At 35.7% G+C, this 20,222-nt stretch overlaps 1 non-coding gene across 1 annotated transcript; it reads right to left on the bottom strand.

Moving 5' to 3' along the window:
* Positions 1–544: 544 nt before the first annotated feature.
* LOC116914181 lies at positions 545–648 on the bottom strand. Its single transcript, XR_004389724.1, has one exon. It is a non-coding gene; the product is annotated as a U6 spliceosomal RNA (small nuclear RNA).
* Positions 649–20,222: the final 19,574 nt, after the last annotated feature.

Genomic DNA, 20,222 nt, shown 5'->3' with positions numbered 1-20,222 from the left:
GAATATGACTGAGAGATTGGAAATATGAGTGCTGTCCTATTTTCCATCATCATAGAAAGCTACATTTAAACCAAATTATTAAAGGTCAAACTTTGAAGGGACAGAAAACATTGTCATCAGCCTCCAGTTATTGTGTCTTAAGTTTGACCGTTCTTAGTGTCTTTAGTCTGATTTCTTTTTAGATTTTTTAATTGGTTATTTTATTTATTTGCATTTCAAGTGTTGCCCCACACATCCCAGTTTCCCCTCCACAAATCCTCCATCCCCCACACTACCCCATGCCTCTATGAGGGTGCTCCTCCACCCACCCACCCATGCACTTTTTTCATATTTAATATATTCCTTTGAAGTATTTAATCAGTCCCAATTATAAGTGCATATTTTCATAAACTAGGCAACATTATAATCATTTTATTCTTTATTATCTTTTGAATTCTGTATTTTATCTTTTAATTCAAAATAGATTTTTCTCACATAATAATCCTGATTATGATCTCACCTTCCTCCATTCCTCCTAAATACTTTCCATGGTCCCTCCCGTCTTAAAAGCATGGAATGAGTCACAAATGTGCGTGTCATCCTTGTACAGGGACCGGGCTATTCCCTGTATCATTCCAATTTTAGTTTATGTACTGACAAAGCAAGTAAGAATGCTATACATTATTTCATTTTTTTGGTAGAAAAATTCTACTAATTTCTGTACAGACTATTTATACATTTTCTATTAAAGGGTTGTAACTTTGTCACATCCACTAAAGTCAGATATAAGAAAACTTAACTATTCTCTTTTCTTTATTCTAATTTCACTATTTTTATAGTGTAGTTTACTTTTTATATTTAAATGTTATAAATTTTAAAACATTTGGATTTGCTAATATTTTATGCTGTCTGTAGTGGTTTATATTAATATTTACTCACCTTTTTATTCTGTTGCTTTGAATTTATTTTTCTTTTAATTGATGTCATCTGGGATATTTTTCTTGGATTAATACTTTATGTCTTGAAATTAATTTGCTAGTCCTTTGAGGGACTCAACATAGTTACGTGACTTCATTTCTCAAACCACTTTTATTGTATAGACTCATTCTTTTTAAAATGTAGTTGTTTTGAAAATTAATTCAAACAGATTATACACATTCAGATCAAATATATATATATATATATATATATATTTTCCATCTCTCATACTATTCTTCATTGATTGACGTTTCTGAAGTTATTCAAACAAATTGAACTGCAAGACAGTAATCATGTCTTTTCTGTCCTTTTTTATGCAAAATGGGTTTGATTTATTTGCAAGAGTTATGTAAATGATGATAAATCAAACCATAATCAAGCCCTCGAGTATAAATTGGTTTTGTTTTGCAATTATTTTATATTTGAATGCAACATTTTTTAAGTTACTTTATTTATTCAAATTCCAGACAAAGATGCCCCTTCTGGTTTCTGTCCCAGAGTTTGTTCCCCCACTACCCCTCTACTTCATCCCTGAGAGGATGTTACCCTCACGCCCCAGGCATCTTCCTTTCCTGGAGTCTCAAGTCTTACCAGGATTAGGCACATCCTCTCCAATGTAGGCGAGACAAGGCAGTCCTCTGTTGCATATGTGCAGGGGTAGGGTGGTGGTGGTGGTGGTGGTGGTGGTGGTGGTGGTGGTGGTGGCTCAGACCAGCCCCTCTATGTTCTTCGGTTGGTGGCTTAGTCTCTTGGAGCTCTCAGGTGTTCAGGGTAGTTAACACTCTTGATCTTCCAATGGGGTTGCCATCCCCTTCAGCTCCTTCATCCCTTCCCTAATTGTTTCTTAGAGGTTCACAGTCCAATTGTTGGCTATAAGTATATGCATTGGTCTCAGTCAGCTTCTGGTAGTCTCTCAGAAGACAGCTAAGTCAGGTTCCTGTGTGCAAACACAATATAGCATCATTAATAATGTCAGTGTTTAATGTATCCCAAGTTGGGCCAATCAATAGTTGGCCATTCATTCATTCAGTCAGTCTCTGCTCCATTTTTGTTCCTGCACTTCTTTGGGACAGGAACAATTTTGTGTCAAAATTTTTGAAAGTCGATTGTTGACCTCATCCTCCCACTGGGGGCCCTGTATAATTACTGGTGGTGGTATGTTGGGCATTTTGGCTAAGGACACCCACCTTGAGTAGTGAGTAGCAGGAGCCTCCAACATCACAAGTGCCTGGGACTTTCTAGAGGTATCCCCCGTCTCTGACACCTGTAGATTTCTATTCATTCTCCTGGCCCTCTGGGTTTCTCTCCTGTCTCCCCCTTTCCCATACCTGATCTTGCCCCCATTTTCCGTCCTCCTCCCTTCTGTCACACAAGTCACTTCCCTCTCTCTCATGATTATTTTGTATTCCCTCCTAAGTGAGATTCAAACATCCTCACTCGGGCTGTCCCCCTTGTTTAACTACTTTAGGTCTGTGGGTATTCTGTATACCATGGGTATTCTGTACTTTTTTAGCTACTATCCACTTATCAGTGAGTACATACCACGCATGTCCTTTTGGATCTGAGTTACCTCACTCTATATGACAATTTCTAGTACCGTTCATTGTTCTGCAAAATTCATGGTATCCTTATTGTTGCTGTTTGTTTGTTTTTAATTTTTTACTTATTCACTTTACATCCTGCTCACTCACTCCCTCCTAGTCACCCCCTCACACAATCCTTCATCCATCCCCCCTCCCCTTCTTCCCTGAACCTGTGGGAAGGTGTCCTTCCTTCTGTGTATCTCTATATCCTGATAATTCAAGTCTCTGCTAGGTTAGACACTTACACAGTTAGGACAAGAAAGCAACAGCTTTTGATAGAGTTCCCATTCCATTTGTTCAGGACTCACAGAAAGACTAAAGTGTACTTCTACTACATATATGTGGGGAGACCTAGGTCCAACCAGCTTGTATGTTCTTTGGTTGGTGGTTCAGAGTCTGACAATCCCAAGAATCCAGGTTATTTGACTGTGTTGGTATTTCTGTGGAGTTTCTATCTCCTCCAGGTCCCACAATCCCTCCTCCTTTTCTTCCATAAGATTCCCCAAGTTCCTTCCACTTTTTGGCTGTGGGTGTCTGTATCTTTCTGAGTTAGCTGCTTGGTAGAACCTCAAAGAGGGCAACATGCTCTTATCTGCAAGCATAACAGAATATCATTAATAGTGTTATTGATTGGTGCTTGCCTATGGGATGGGTCTCAATTTGGGCAAGTTATTGTTTGGCCATTCACTCTGCTCTAATGCCTGTGTCTGCATTTCTTCTAGACAGAACACATTTTGGGTTGAAAGTTTTGTGGTTATATTGTTGTATCTATTGCTCCACAAGAGTTCCTGCCTGGATACAGGAGGTGACCTCCTTAGGTTCCATGTTCCCAAAGTTGTGAGTCACAGACAAGGTAACCCCATTAATTCTTGGGTATCTCCTTTATCTCCAGGTCTCTATCTAGTTCTGTCGATGCCTCCTACCTCCTCACCACCATCAGTGGCAGATTTCCATTCATTTTCATGGCCATGTAGTCATCTTCCCTTGTCCTTCTCCATTACTGATCCTGAACTCCCCATTCCCTTCCTCATTCCCCCTCCCTCCATATTTAACTCTCAAATGGAACATGGGAAGAATGACAGAGATATAAGATGTATGGATGTAGGCAATTAATAGCTTGTAAAATCAAATAAAAACCCTAAGATGTCAAATATTCTTGTTCTCTAAATTCGTTTTGCTCATTTTCAATGTATATTTCCTGAACTGCCTATCTGCACTCAAGATTAAGGTTTTCAGGGGCATTTTATGTTACCTTCACTTTTACTTCTCAAACATGTTCCTTTGGTTATTTCTGCATTACAATATTTTGACTTTTTCTAAAGTGAAGTTAAGTGACTGGAATTGAGCACATAAATTTTTCAGTAGTGAAAGGAGAACAACATCTTAATACTCAGAAGGCAAGAGAGAAGGAGAAGTGTGGATATAAAATGAAGTGTGAGAGAAAGGAAGAGAAATATATATTTATGCTGTCACAATGTTTTAAAGAAATTTATAATATATGCTACGTATATAACATATTTATTATAACAATTTCATTATACAATATGTAATTAAATTGGCCACCATGAATCTTTTCACAGTTTAGTAGCCAATTTCCTCAAAATTAAAAAGAATTATATTAGGAAGATGTTTGTATGACAAACCTACTCATTGATATTCTTTATATTAAAATGCCTGTGATATCACTATGATATTGTGATTATCATTTGGTATTTAGAGAATTTACATTGCTGTATGCTCTGCCTGAACCCTTGCTTGACCTATCTTCTCAGTTGACATAAAGGTGACATCAGATATAGATGTCACCCTTGTAAAATCCAGACTCTGAAGGCCACCAGACTTTCTGTTATGATCAATGGACTCCAAGTACTAATGTCCTTGTATTACTATTCTACCTTTTTTTATCTTCTGTGATTTAACACAGAAGCCACTAGCTACTTCCTCTGGAATTCTTATCTTGTTACCTACCATTCACTTTTAAATGACAAAAACATGAAAACAACAAAGCATTCCTCTGCTCTTTGTTTATAGAGCCCTACCCCATGAATTCCTTAGCATAAACATCAGCATTTTCATCTGTGCAGTAATACACAGACAAGGCCTTTACTCTAGTCATTTTCCCCTTGCTTATGTTTCTTTCTCACAGGCTTCCTATATTACTTGATGACCAATGCCCCTGCAATTCACCTGTGCAGTTTGTAATTTTCCCTCTGTTTTTAATTTTCTTTATGATTTTTTTATTGGATATTTTTTATTTACATTTCAAATGTAAACCCCTTCCCCCTACCCACCAACCAACCCTTCCTGCCTCAACACTATGACATTCCCCTACACTGGGGGGCGGGGGGGGTCCAGCCTTGGCAGAACCAAGGGCTTCTCTTCCCATTGGTGCCCAACAAGGCCATCTTCTGCTACACACGCAGCTGGAGCCATAGGTCTGTCCCTTTGTAATCGTTGGATGGTGGTTTAGTTCCTGGGATCTCTGGTTGGTTGGTATTGTTGTTCTTATGTGGTTGCAAGCTTCTTCAGTTCCTTCAATCGTTTCTCTAACTCCTCCAATGGGAACCCTGTTCTCAGTTCAGTGGTTGGCTGCAAACATTCACCTCTGTATTTCTCAGGCACAGCCTCCCAGGAGACAGTTATATCAGGCTCCTGTCAGCATGCACTTCTTGGCCTCAGCAATATTGTCTGGGTTTGGTGGCTCTATGTATATGGGCTGGATCCCCAGGTGGGGCAGGCTCTGAATGGCCATTTCTTCAGTCTCTGCTCCAAACTTTGTCTCCATATCTCTTCCTATGAATATTTCCGTTCCCTCTTCTAAGAAGGACTGAAATATCCAGACTTTAAGTTGTCCTTCTTCTTGAGCTTCATGTGGTCTGTGAATTGTATCTTGGGTAATCCGAGCTTTTGGACTAATATCCACTTATCAGTGAGTGCATACCATGTGTGTCCTTTTGTGATTGTGTTACCTCACTGAGGATGATATTTTCTAGTTCCATCCATTTGTCTATGAATTTCATGAAGTCATTGTTTTTAATAGCTTAGTAGTACTCCATTGTGTAGATGTACCCCATTTTCTGTATCCATTCCTCTGTTGAAGGGCATCTGGGTTCTTTCCAGCTTCTTTATGATTATTTCTGCTTAAAATTTGTTATTGAATAATATATAATCCATCCCTAATTGTATGCTCATTTCATTCCTTGATTTAGTTTGAATCTCAATTCTGACAGACTTATGTTTCTGGATTTTGATTAGTCAATTACAGATATGTCTGTGTATTGCTCCTGGATACGCCTTTATCACACTCATTGTTACTCTGTGAGGCATCACACATTTATTCCATTTATTCATTCTATCTAATGATCAACCTTTGCCACTTGCAAGTGAGTACTAATCCATAAATTTCAAACCCAGTTTGAATTTTTTGAATAACATAAATAAAGTAGGAGATTTCTCATTTTCCTCCAAGTTGCATGAAATTACATAATGATATACTCAATTAAAATTTAAGTAGGAAATTAACATTTTTGTGGAAGATTTATAATTTAATCTTATTTTATACTAGTATTGCTTTCAGACTGGTAGCAGAAAGATCTTGAAAAGCTAAGTGCTAATATTTTATAATTATATGAAAAGTGAAAACTATTTTACACTCCATTGGCAAAACATTTTCAGGAAACTTGACTGTCTGTCCATTGGAAAATAACATAGATCATAGATCAAGAGGATTCTAAGAACAAAAAGAAGTATATGTGTATAGAACATAGTCAATTCAGTGTGGTGTTCTGGAAATACAAAGAATGATACAGAGATAGAAGAAAAATTGAAAATTAAGTTAATGACATCATCCACTCCTCTACACTCTTCTATCACCTACTGTTTGAAACCTACTGCTTGGAAGACAATCGAAAACCAACGTAGTGTAGAATAGATGCAGAAACTTTTAATTGGGGAACAAAGTTATCCCATAACAGAATAAGCAGGTTGCAATGATCTTGTCAGGAGACAGTGCAGATGATGCAATTTAAAACACATTTTAATAGAAAGTAAAGTTAGACATATGCATATGAAAATTTCAGAACAAAATTGAAAAACCTGAAGTCTCATCCAGTTTGCTCCTTGGAGCATAATTCTATGTAAGTGATGGGCATGCCATTCAAATATCACGCAGTTGTAATATTAACTTAATTAACTCTACCTAAGAAACACAAAGTGTAGATATTAAATTTTTTTCTCTGAAATAACCTCCTGTATTACCCAGTTTTAGCATCGTGTCTTGTTCATCTTTTTGTTCCATGATGGTTTTCACATCAAGACAACGCAATTATTTTGAACAAAGTCTTGCTGTGAGACAGCAATGAAGACCTCTGGTTTTGAAACATTATTTTTCAAGAAAGTAAATTTAAGGGTCCATGATTCACTGAAGAATGATGCTTGAGACTCAAACCATATGACAAAGCAAACAAAGAGCATTTTACTCTGAAGAAGTCCGGCATGCTGTGGTCTACCATTTACCAAAATGGAGACTCAGGTGAGCTTGCAGGGCCAACTTAAAGGGCATTAGGGGAATTGCAGGGAGGGATAGACGTTTATCTTAATTGGTAGGCTCTGTCTCTAGGAACATTCCACAACCGTTGCCTGGGGGAGGGGTGGAGCCGGAAACTGTTGCTATGGAGCCTGGAGACTGTTGCTGACTCTCATGCATCAGGCCATGTGGTGAGCACCTTTCCAGTAACGGACTTGCCTGAAGTTGCTCAGTTCTGGGAAAGAGAGATCTAGGAAGTTTCCTGAACTTTCAGTTGGAAGCCTGTCATGGAGTCAGCCTGTCTCAGTCTTCTCATAACAATAGGCATAGTACCTAAAGTATTTTCCTAGAGTGTTTTCTTTAAACTTTTAATGCCAAGAAACATCCTTGACTTGGCTTCCAAGGATCAGTTATCTGGGAATGCTGGAATCAAAAGACTTGCGGTCAAATCATGGGTCCAAGCTGATAAACTCTGTTCTGCTAAACACAACCCTTAGACTGCTATCTATGTTCTTTTCTCTGAAGATCTACAGACAGGTTTGTATTTTCTGCTTGAGCAAGTTCTCCAAGCAGTTCTCTCTTGCTATTCTAAAATTTTCTCTGTATAACTCATCTCTTGAAGATCATAACCCCAGTCTTTTATTTTATATATTAGTCCAGTCATTTGCACCAGGTTCCCTTTTAATTATCCTGTGAATCAGCATCTTATTATCCCAGCCATTTAACTCTGAGTAAAGAGCAATCACACATGGTCTTTTACCCTGCAAAAGAATTCAGAGATTGCTAGCCTCTGCTAAGCACAGATTATAAGCTATCTGGTGGGACAGAGTCCTGAAATAACCTTTTCTATCACAACTAAACTTTTCTGTGTCCCAGCCTGACATGAACTCGAACCTATGTGCCTTTGTAAGGATAGACAAAAAAAAAAAAAAAAAAAGCTGGATTACCTTTCTGTTCGCTTTCTCTCCTTCCATACTATGCCATCCCTTGTTCTCCTTTGAATTCATGACCTTTTTGTCTTTAATAGTAGTTACATACGTGTGCACAAATTCACACACACACACACACTCACACACACACACACACAAGTATAAACTGTTTGCTCTGAAAAGTGTTACTTGCTTGCAATTGACATCAGATATACTCAAAAAACATGGGTTCTAGGGATAAAACTCCATTTTTATGATTCCAAGACAACCACTCTACCCAGCTCTGTTTGTTTAGTTTATTAAGGGAATAGTATTAATTTAAGACTGAAGAGTATACTAAAGACTTGGTGGCCTTTACAGTTCAAATATGCTGACTTATCAAAAAATTAAAGTTAAAGCCAAAATGCTTGAAGTATGTAATCATGTATAAAATTTTATTGTATAAAATATACACATATAATATATAGATCAATAGTATTGTGATGTATAAAATATCTTTTATCAATTTATACAACAAATATTGTCAAATGTATATTATATATTTCAGTGTGATATAAATGAGGGGACCAATAAAACGAGTTAAGGGTATTAGGACAGAGGAGAATGTTCATCAATAATTGGCTCATGTATGAGTCAGTAAGTTACTGAGTGGATTCAGAAGTATCACCACGTGTTACCCTAGATTTTGATAAATTGATGCATATAGAATGTACCAATGAGAAATAAAATGATAAGAATACATGTATGACACTCTGAATATGAACCTTTAAAGGGTATTCAAAAGATACCTGCTGGTGTTAGTGCAGAAATCATGAGAAGACATGGATTCTTTTATTTTTAATTTTTTTCCCATTTCTATTAAATTGGGTATTTCTTATGTACATTTCAAATGTTATTCCCTTTCCTGGATTTCTGTCCATCAGCCACCTAACCCCTCCCGCTCCCCTTGTTTATGGGTGTTACCCTCCCCATCCACCCCCATTACACCGCCCCCCACCCTGGAATCCCATTCTCAGTTCAGTGGTTTGCTGAAGACATGGATTCTTTCAGGTCTTATTCAAAGGACATTACGGTTCACTGTTGCAGCAGGTCGTCTTAGACATATACAGACAGTATAGCAAAGAGTGACATTTATGTTTTAGAAAATTCCTTTTCACCTAGACTGTTTTCAGGGAATGACTAGAAGGTGCCACACTTATGAGAATCTAGTTTTTGTGCTGTAGATGAGGGTATATAATTTTGGACTTATAAATAGTGAAAATATAGAATCTACCAAGTGGATTAACACAGTTTGACAGTGAAAGACAATGTTTTGAAGGACCGGGACCTGACATTAGCAATTATATTTTGTTACTAGAAAATAAACAAGTTAATTTGGAAGAGTGAGCTATGTTCACTAAGAAAGATACTGTGTTTATTTAAGACAATAAAGGTGGTATTGCTGTTAAAATTATTCAAAATTTTTAGCTGTCTTATATTCCCAACACTTAATATTAAAATCACAGTTGTCTTCATAAATTGTGAGAATTTGATTAACATCTTAAAGATATAGAATGGTCTTTGGAAAACTTTTGCAAATAATGCCTGCATGGGGTAGATTAGCCACTTACATGGGAAATATATGTTGTGAAATTATAATTTTCCTAAAAGTTTAATCTATGCATGCATGAGTACAAAGTCTGCCAACAATGTTCAAATACCCTAATATAAACATTTAAACCAGATTTGCCTTAAAAGACAAATAATTAAAATTATAGTTTGTTATTTTCAATATATAGATTTAACATATGGACATCTTAGATTCATTTGCCTTAAGAATGAACACTAAGTAACTAAAATTCTGTATTGTTTTACCTTACAACATTCTAAACAAAAAAGAGGTAATTTTATATCTTCTTGTTTACAAAGGCTGACCTTCATAATGACTGTAAACTCACGACCTGGAACTTATAATATCCCTGATTCAGCCTCTTCAATGCTGATCTACTAAACTAAAATATTGCAGGTGATTCATATCCTGAGTGTTTGGTGCAGGAGTCAGAAAGAAAATTCTGAATCGCAAACATATCTTACGGTTTCAATATACTTTTTAGAAGAAAATATTGACATTTTTGTATAAAACAAAATTGTAAGAAAATCTCAGTGTTCTTTCATTAACAACTAATAGCATTATTTCAAGAATAAAGTGTTAGGAAATTACTTCATGCAAGGATGAAAATTTTCCAATTTTCTCGTACAAAAGACATAGGCATTGAGTGTTAACTGTGTATTGCTTCAAAATTGTATATTTGTGTTCTACCTATTTGAATAATAGGCTACTAATAATAAATATAATTAAGGAAATTAGTCATTACTCATATACGTCTGTTCCTTAATTACCACAAAATGCAAAGTTTAAACCAAAGACGTGTCTCCATAAGGTTTACCAAATCAGCTTATGGAAGAATTCTTCTGACAATTCCCAGATGTAATAGGAGAGAGATATCAAATGTGAGGCACGAGAAAAACAAAACTAAACAAGATAACAATAAAAAATGCTGTCTGTTTACCTAATCACTAATTTTATGGCTGATATAGATTGAGAAAGTGAATCACCTCAGAGTGGCATGTGTTCTTGCTCTTATACTCTATTTATAAATATCTCACTCTGAATTGCCCAAGACACTCCCAAGCTGTCATATTCTCCTTGTGTGCATCAACTGAAATAAAACCTTTTACCTTTGAGCCACTTACACTGATATTTACTAAAGTATCAGCATAGTTTTCATACCATAGAGCATAAAATATCACTTCTATATTGACAGAGGAGACCAGGCTTGTTAGTGACAGAAGTATGTTTCATGACCTATACACATTGAGGTAAATACTACCTTTTCCATTATGTTCTAATGATTTGTATTTGATTTCCTATCATCTACAGTAAAGTGAAAAGAGAAAGACAGTATTTTGCAATTCATACATCATTGAGAAAAAGGGCCATGCTAAATATTTTTTCCAATTGTTTGTTTCTTCAAACATACATGTTATGATCAAATCACATATATTTGGAGTTACATATGTAATTTAGTTTTTGGTACTAAAATATCTATGTACATTTTATGTGTAGAGTATTACTTTGCAAAATAACAGGATGATTATTTAGCAAACTGCATAAATATAATATGTTTGACATCTATTAGACATTGAGCGAATTCAAACCTGACAACCTAAACATAGATATCACCCCCACATGAACACGTTTTATGCTCTTCCACTTACAGCATAAAGAACATTAAATATTGTAAAATTGTTTTTAAAATTCTATATTTCACCATGAGACAACTCACCATATAGCATAAAGAATATAAGATGTAGAGTTTACTTTAAAGATGTGTTAAATGATATTATTCCACTTCTTGACCTATTTGAGTTGAAAATTGAAAATAATTCAATACTTTTCAAATGACACAAGATTTAAAAATTCTTGATTACTTAAAAAAAATTATTTTGCCTCAATGGTAACTATTTGTTAAAAGTATTATTTATCAAGTCATAAATAATAATGTAGACTCATTTAGAAAGAAATTTTCTCTCATTACTCATAATATCCTGCAAAATCATCTTCATTTGACAAGAGGTCAATGCCTTCTTCCTTTTAAAAATTGAAAACATATTTTATATTTGTGTACATATATATTTATTATATTTCCTTTATAAGCTTCCCATTTATTGAGCTGAATTTTTTACTTCTTGGTTATTTTGAATGAGAAATAGAATTTTTTCTTTCATGCATTCATCCTTTCTTTTGCTTTTCCCTTGCCTCCATCTCTTCTAGTACTGCCCCAACTACCCTCCCCACTGAATCAACATTCTTTTCGTCATTAGAAAAGAATAGGTTTCTAAGAGAAAAATAAAATAAAATAAATGATTTAAAAGCTTGCATATTAATTAAATTTGGACATGGCAACCAACAGGAAAAAAAGTCACAGAACAGCAGACCCAAGAGATTTATCCTTGTTCTAAGCATCAGGATTCCCCTAACTACAGAGTTAATAGCAACGATATGAGCACAGAAGACCTCGTTAGGACCACTGTTGACCCTGCGTTTCTTACCTTACTGCTTCAGTCTTTGTGAACTTGTATCTGGCTTGCTTAATTAGCTCAGAGTTCCATGTTTTCCTGGCATCCTTTATCTCCTCGGATTCTTATGATCTTTCTGCCTCCTCTTCTGTAGAATTTCCTATTCTTAGGGAAGAGATTTAAAACAAACTCCCAACTTAGACTCCCTCTCTACATAATATCCAGTTGTATGAATCTGCATCTGCTTTCCTCTGTTGCAAGAAGAAACCTCTCTGATGAAGACTGGACAATGCTAGAGAAGATTAAATAACACCATTTACCAGTATAGCAGAATATCATTAGGACTTACTCATTTGTTCATTTTTTTTGTTTATTAATTAATTATCTAATTGATTTTACTAGCCATTTTTGGTTTTACCATAGGTCTTTGGACTATGTAATTTCTGGTTCCTGATTATCCAAGCAATATTGTGTATGAGCTCCCTCACATGGAGTGGTCCTTAAGTTAAGTCAGACATTATTTGGCTGTTCCCACAAGTTCTGTGCCATCATTGCCCAATCTGATTTTCAAGCAGCACAGACTGTAGGTCAAAAGGTTTGTGATTATGTTGGTGTCCATTTTACTCTTTAGATATTCTGCCAAGTACCTTAAAACACCAAAGACCCTGGAACATAGGAACATAGGACTGAATGACCCATGTAGGCACCAGCTCAACTTCATTATTTTCAATGCGTTGTGTGGATATCATCCTTGACAATGGGGCTCCACTGTCAGTTTGCAGAAAGCAACATTATGTCATAGCAATAGACTGGGAGGTTTGGGGAATTCCATTGACTACCTTGACCAACAACTCATCAAATTCCATCAAGACATGCCACTGAAAGCGTTGTCTGGCTATAAGAGATGGTGTCTTAATCAGGGTTTCTATTCCTGCACAAAACATCATGACCAAGAAGTAAGTTGGGGAGAAAAGGGTTTATTCACCTTACACTTCCACATTATTTTTTATGACCAAAGGAAGTCAGGACTGGAGCTCAAGCAGGTCAGGAAGCAGGAGCTGATGCAGAGGCCATGGAGGGATGTTACTTACTGAACTGCTTCCCCTTGCCTTGCTCAGCTTGCTTTCTTATAGGACCCAAGACTACCAGCCCAGGGATAGCCCCATCCACAATGGGCCCTTCCACCCTTGATCACTAATTGGGAAAATGCCTTACAGCTGGATCTCATGGAGGCATTTCCTCAAGGGAGGTAGGTTCCTTTCTCTGTGATAACTCCAGCTTGTGTCAAGTTGACACACAGAACCAGCCAGCACAGATGACTGGTTGAGACTACTTATCTTCCATTACTAGGAGTCCCTATTAGATTCCAGGAAGTTTGCACTGTACTAGTTTCCCAATCTATCCCCTGAAAGACTCCAAATCCAGCTCCCCCCGCTGCATTTTATTTTCCTACAACATTCCCACAATATGCCCGATCATGTCAAGTCATATTTCCACTGGATAACAATTAACCCAGAAAAACTTTTGAGCTCCTTTTCTAAGGTAAAGCAAATATTCCCTCTGGTCTCTTCTTTACCTAACTTCTCAAGGTTTAAGGATTGCAGTTTGGTTATCATTTATGAATGAATGATGTCGTTAGGTAAATATAAATATAAACATTTATTCAATCATGTGTCTTCAAATTTTAGAATGACTGTTTTTTTTTCTCCTGAGTAATACTACATTGTTAAATGTACCACACTTTTCTTAGCCATTCTTCTGTTGAGGAACATCCAGGTTGTTTCCAATTTCTGGCTATTAGGAACGAAGTTCCAATGAATATAATTGATCAAGTATCCTTTGGGTATAGCTAGGTCTTGAAGTAGATGGATTCCCAATTTTATGTGGAATCTCCATATTGATTTTCATAGTGTCAGTACTAGTTTACACTCCTAACAAAAATGGGGGAGTATTACAGTGTTCCGCATTCCCACCAGTGTGAGCTGTCACTTGTGTTACTGATCTTACTCACTCTGACAGATATAAGATGGGATCTCAAAAGGGTTTTAATTTGCATTTCTCTGATGGCTAAGGATGTGGAAAATTTTTAGTGTTCATCAGCCATTTGAGATTACTTTATTGAGAATTCTCTGTTTAGATCTTTACTTCATTTTTTAATGAGTGATAATTTTAATTTTAACAGCTACATTTTAAGAAAAAACATAAATTTTAGTTACTAAAGATAATGTTTATCATCTCTACGTAAATAAATAGAAATTTATTTAAAAGAATAAACAACTTATTTAACTTATGTCACTCTCTTTTTTCTTAGAAGATGAGGCTGAATTCATATGTTTTCCCTGTGTTTGCTTATTTATCATTTGACTGCATGCTTTTAAGTCAATGTCATGTTGTAAGTATTGTTTTAAAAATGTTCATAATACTTCCAAATTACAAATTAACACATTTTAATTAGATTATTTGTTGTTTTGATATGTAGTTCTTTGACTTCTTTATAGATTTGATCCTAAAAAATATAAATGAATAAATCCCTTATAGAAATCCAGGAAAACACAAACATTTAGAGAAATAAATAAATTCTTAACAAAATCTAGGAAAACACAAAACAATTGTAGGAAATGATTAATTTCTTCAAATAAACCAAGAAAATACAAACAATTGAAAAAAATAAATACAACTTTTATAATTTAAAATAAATATAGAACCAATACAGAAATCAGTTATACTTCTAGGCATGAATTATAAAAAATAATAAAGTCTGAAACCTAGTATACAATATGAGGAATATAGTTTTTAATTTATCACTCAGTAGAAATTTGCTGAGGCAGTAGGTTTTAGATATATTTATTTATCACATCTCCACTCATGTATGCAGTCACACAGATATACAAATATGACAAAAATAAATAATCACTTTATTAGCTTCATTCTTCTGCAAAATGCAAATATATCTATACAAAATTAATCATGTATTTCTGGAACTCGTATAAAACAATATTTTTCCCAAGTACAGATAGTGTCCAGAGTGAAGTAAAGGTTTATATTATTGGTGGGAAGCTCATTACTGTAATTTATTAAAAATTTTAAAGGAAAGAGGATGGAGCTTTCTGAAAGTTAAGAAGAAAATAGAAATTTCATTATCCCAATAGTGTAAAATGGGATACAATGTCAAAAGGTGGGAAGTAGATAATGCTATGGAATTTGCACACTAGCAATGGAGAACTGACATACAATGCCCCATCAAAATGCCTTCTCCATTATGTTCAGAACTCACAGACTTAAGTTGGAAGGTTTACAGACTAGGAAGTAGGTGAGATGAAAGCAGGCTGCTTATTTAAAAATTATTTAGAGGCTTGAAAGATGATGCTCTGTTTGCATGTGATATGAACAATTTTAGTCCAGGAAAACCCCGGTACCTTCAAGTGCTATCAATTGGAAGGCATGGAGGTATCAATGTCAAAACCAAGTTGGATTTTCATGGAGGTTTGATAACTTGTTTTAGAAAAAATGTAAGAACTTCAGTCTGCTTTAGGAATAAATATTTTAATCTACAATCTTAATAATAACACAATTGTCTAGAAAGATATCTGTTTTTCAAATTTAGACAGTGAATGTCTTCCAAATCACTGCTTAAATATATTCTACTAAATCCCTTACAAATTATGATGTATAGATAATTCATGGATAGAATGTAATAAGAATGAAATAAATGGATTAAATACTAATATTTTCTGTAATAAACATGATGAAGAAATTAGTCTATTAAGTTGAGTCCTTATTTAATATCTATTCTATTGAGATCTTTTATGGGGTATCCAATACTTATTATTGAAAGAAGTTTTATTATTATTAAATCCAAATGTAAATTAAATCTACAACCCTTGTTCAGCACGATATGCAGTAGCACACGTTCAGACACACCCTCAATACTCCTTGTCTTTTGCAAGAACACTTCAGATTCTCAGCCAACCTAACCAGAGTTAAACAGAATCACTACAAAGGATGATCTACCATGACCATTCATAGTCAATTATTCATGTTTAAAGGTGCTCTAAAGGGTGAAAACAGTGTATGCAGAGAAAAATCCAAACTAAGGGAAGTGCTTCTCTTCCTCCACATCCTTGCCAGCATCTGCTGTTACCTGAGTGTTTGATCTTAGCCATTCTGACTGGTCTGAGGAGGAATCTCAGGGTTGTTTTGATTTGCATTTCCCTGTTGACTAAGGATGTTGAACATTTCTTTAGGTACATCTCAGCCATTTGATATTCCTCAGTTGAGAGTTCTTTGTTGAGCCCTGTACTCCATTTTTTAAAATAGGATTATTTGGTTCTCTGGTGTCTATCTTCTTGAGCTCTTTGTATATATTTGACATTAGTCCTCTATGGGATGTAGGTAGGATTTGTAAAGATCTTTTCCCAATCTGTTGGTTGCCATTTTGTCCTAACGACAAAGTCCTTTGCCTTACACAAGTTTTGCACTTTTATGAGATCCCATTGTTGATCTTTGATCTTAGAGCATATGCATTGGAGTTCTGTTCAGGAAATTTTCCCCTTTGCTCATGTGTTTGAGGCACTTCCCCACTTTCTCTTCTGCAGCCCCATAGGAGAAACAACAACATCAACCAACCAGACTCCCCAGAGCTCCCAGGGACTAAACCTCCAACCAAAGAGTACACATGGAGAAACCCATGGCTCCAACAGCATATAGCAGAGGATGGGCCTTGTTGGGCATCAATGGGAGGTGAGGCCCTTGGTCCTGTGAAGGCTGATGCCCCAATGTAGGGAATGACAGAGGTGGGAGGTGGGAGGTAGTTTGTGGGTGGGTAGATGGGTGGGGGAGCACCCTCATGAAGATAGAAGGTTGGGAAATGGGGTGCTTTCAGAAGGAAAACTGGGAAAGGTATTAACATTCGAAATATAAAGAAAATCTCCAAGAAAAAAAAAATAACTAAGAAAAACGTGCATAAAAAAAGGAAGGAAGGGGGGTTGGGGATTTAGCTCAGTGGTAGAGCGATTGACTAACAAGCGCAAGGCCCTGGGTTCGGTCCCCAGCTCCAGAAAAAAAAAAAAAAAAAAAAAAAAAAGGAAGGAAGGAAAGAAAGAAAGAAAGAAAGAAAGAAAGAAAGAAAGAAAGTTAAAGAAAGACTGCTAAAACAAGCAAGCAAGCAAACAAACAACCACACAAAAAAGCCCCAAAATATATCAGGCACATCTGGAAGACAGAAAATGACTCAATGTGATCTAAGTTTTCTCATAGCTGCATATAATGTGCGATATTGTAAGACTAAACAAAAATGTGCGGCTAGATTATTACACCACGATGATTTTCTTGAGTCTCAACAAGCCCTGAATTCATATAGCGAAAGACACATGTACATTTCTGAATAAATTTCAAGACAATATTGAACTGCGTATAGTGGATAAATTAGAGTTTTAAGAAACTTAAGGGTTGGGGATTTGCGCTCAGTGGTAGAGCGCTTGCTTATGGCCTGGGAGGTCCTGGGTTAGGTCCTCAGCTCCAAAAAAATAGAAAAAGAAAAAAAAACAAAAAAAACTTAAAACCTTTGCATGATTAATACGTGCATTTTAAAATTCTTCTTTCATATATTACATCCCTACCCTAGTTTCCCCTGGCTCCTTTTCTTCCAGTCCTTCCTGCCACCCCATCTCTCTCCTGGATCCACTCTTCCTCTATGTCCTGTCAGATACCTGAGTGATAATAATTGAATGAGGATAATAAGGAAACAATGTCTGTATTTGGTGTTGTTAAATCTCTCTCTTTCTCTCATACATCCTGACTAGTTTTCCTTCTCTGCACTCTTCCACTTCATATTCCCTCTCCACTTCCCCTCTCCCCCTGATCCACTCCTCTTCCATTTCCCTTCAACAAAGTTCTGGTTATCAATAAAATATACCATAAGAAGATACAATAAGACTAGGCACAACCCCCTCGAAATTAGGCCAGATGAGGCAACCTACTAGAACAAAGAGGGTCCCAAGAGCAGGCAAAGAGTCAGAGACAACCTCACTCCTACTGTTCAGAGTCCCTCCCAAATACCAAGCTACCTAAGCACACCGTTTATGCCGAGGAAATAGCTCAGACCCATATGGGCTCTGTAATTTTTTTCAATAGGAAATACTGTGTTAAAAATATTTTTTCTTTAAAAAGATATAATATAGTTGAAAGTTAGTATATTTAAAAAATTATAAATTCTAAAATCCATAAAAACCATTTTATAGTGATGCAATGTGCCAACTAGGGGTAATGAAAATCTTGAGCATCCTTCAGATACAATGTCTTCTGAATCAATGATAAAATACTAGCAAATGGGCAGATAGATGTGTGGATGTAGTGATTTAAAAATGAGGGCAACTTGAAATTTAATACCATAAGGCAACTTGAAGAGATTGTGTATGTATGGTAATGCATGTGTTACCTATACTAACAGAGCTATTGAAAGAATATAGCTGTCAAAAGGTAAATACAGGTTAGGTAAATTTGTAATGTGTTTGACAATTGGGATCATACTTATTATTGTTGTATAATCCTGTATTTTCCTGTTTTGTAGAAAGGGAAATAATATAAAATTTGGAATATGAAAATAGAAACCTATTGCCTATTTTTACACATTATTCAATTATATATGCTCTATCTTTTCCAATGTACATTTTCTAAATGATACATATATATAATTTAAATGTTACCTTCAAGTGTATTTACATGATATTTGTAGTGTCTAAAGCATATTCAATACTAAATGTTACAGATGTCTGTCACGTTTTAACCTGCAGCTGTTTGACATCACACTCTTTATGCACCAGGATTTCATAGTCTGAAATAACACTAGGCTCAGTTGTAAACCATAAAGTTGAAACTAATACACTGGGGAGAACTTAACAATTTGTAACTCGTAACAAAAGAACAGTTCACATGCTATTCCGGTTAAAATGACATTTCCTTTCACCTTAAGATCTACCAAGCACAGCTGGTATCCTTTGATACATACTCTGAGTTTCAAAATCTCAGTGTCTAGTGCCCTTAAGAGATATAAAAAGCCAAGAACAAGTTCTCACTGTGGGTAACTCAGATGAGGCCTTAATAACTTCCTACTACAGGGTTTGGAAGAACTTGGGTGTAAACTTCACAAAGCGTATTGCTGTGCTGTGAATTGTATAAAGCCAAACAATTTGACAGTGACTTCCCTAGGTGTGCTGGTACAAGTGCCAAGGTGGCATTTTGATACTCTGCTACCATCCATAGAATTCTCATTTTAGCAAATGACACATAATTTTTCAGCATGCTCATGAATAAAAAGTACATGTTAACTTCACTTCGTATTTATTATAAGATAATGGTCAAAATAAATGTATATCTTTGTCTCTATTTGCAGAAAATTTAAGCCTAGACAGTGAATGTTAATACAAATAGAACATTATTTTCAATAAAGCAAAATGTATTTACTAAAGAGGAGGTCCAATAAAAGTAAATTTAAAATTTGCTTGCATAAAAAGGCTATACCGTCAAAAACCAAGCATAATTAGACAGATAAATAAGAATGTCAGTAATAGAATTAAAACATATAGTGCAAAATTATTTGTAAACTTATACAGTAACATGACTTATTTACAGGAGAGAATGGAGTAATACCTTATAAATATTTTAGCTTTTCATGAATTTTAGAAAACAACTGTGCATAATCACTTGTAATAATGTAAACTGAATACAAAAACTAATAGAATATAAATAAAACATACTATAGAATAGAGAGAGTAATACACTGTTTATGAATGGGTAGGTTCATTACTAAACTTAATGTGCCATTTTGAATACAAAAGTTTTTAAAAAGTCCTGCTGATAAGGAAACAATTTTGTTTTCTTTTTAAATATTTTTCATCTTTTATTTACTTTTATACTCTAGATTATTCACCTCCCAGTTCACCCTCCAGCTGTTCCACATTCCATATTCCCCCCCACCCATCTTCACAAGAATGTCCCCACCCTCAACCCCACCAGTCCTATAAACTTCCTGGGGCCTCCAGTCTCTTAAGGGTTAGGTGCATCTTCTCTGACTGAACCCAGACCTGGGAGTCCTCTGCTGTATGTGTTGGAGGCCTCATCTCAGCTGGTGTATGCTGCCTGGTTGGTGATCCAGCGACAGAGATCTCGGGG

This window comes from Rattus rattus, chromosome 12, assembly GCF_011064425.1.
Source record: "Rattus rattus isolate New Zealand chromosome 12, Rrattus_CSIRO_v1, whole genome shotgun sequence".
Taxonomy (NCBI): domain Eukaryota; kingdom Metazoa; phylum Chordata; class Mammalia; order Rodentia; family Muridae; genus Rattus; species Rattus rattus.
Note: the sequence above shows the minus strand (reverse complement) of the source record. Positions and strands in the feature narration are given on the sequence as shown.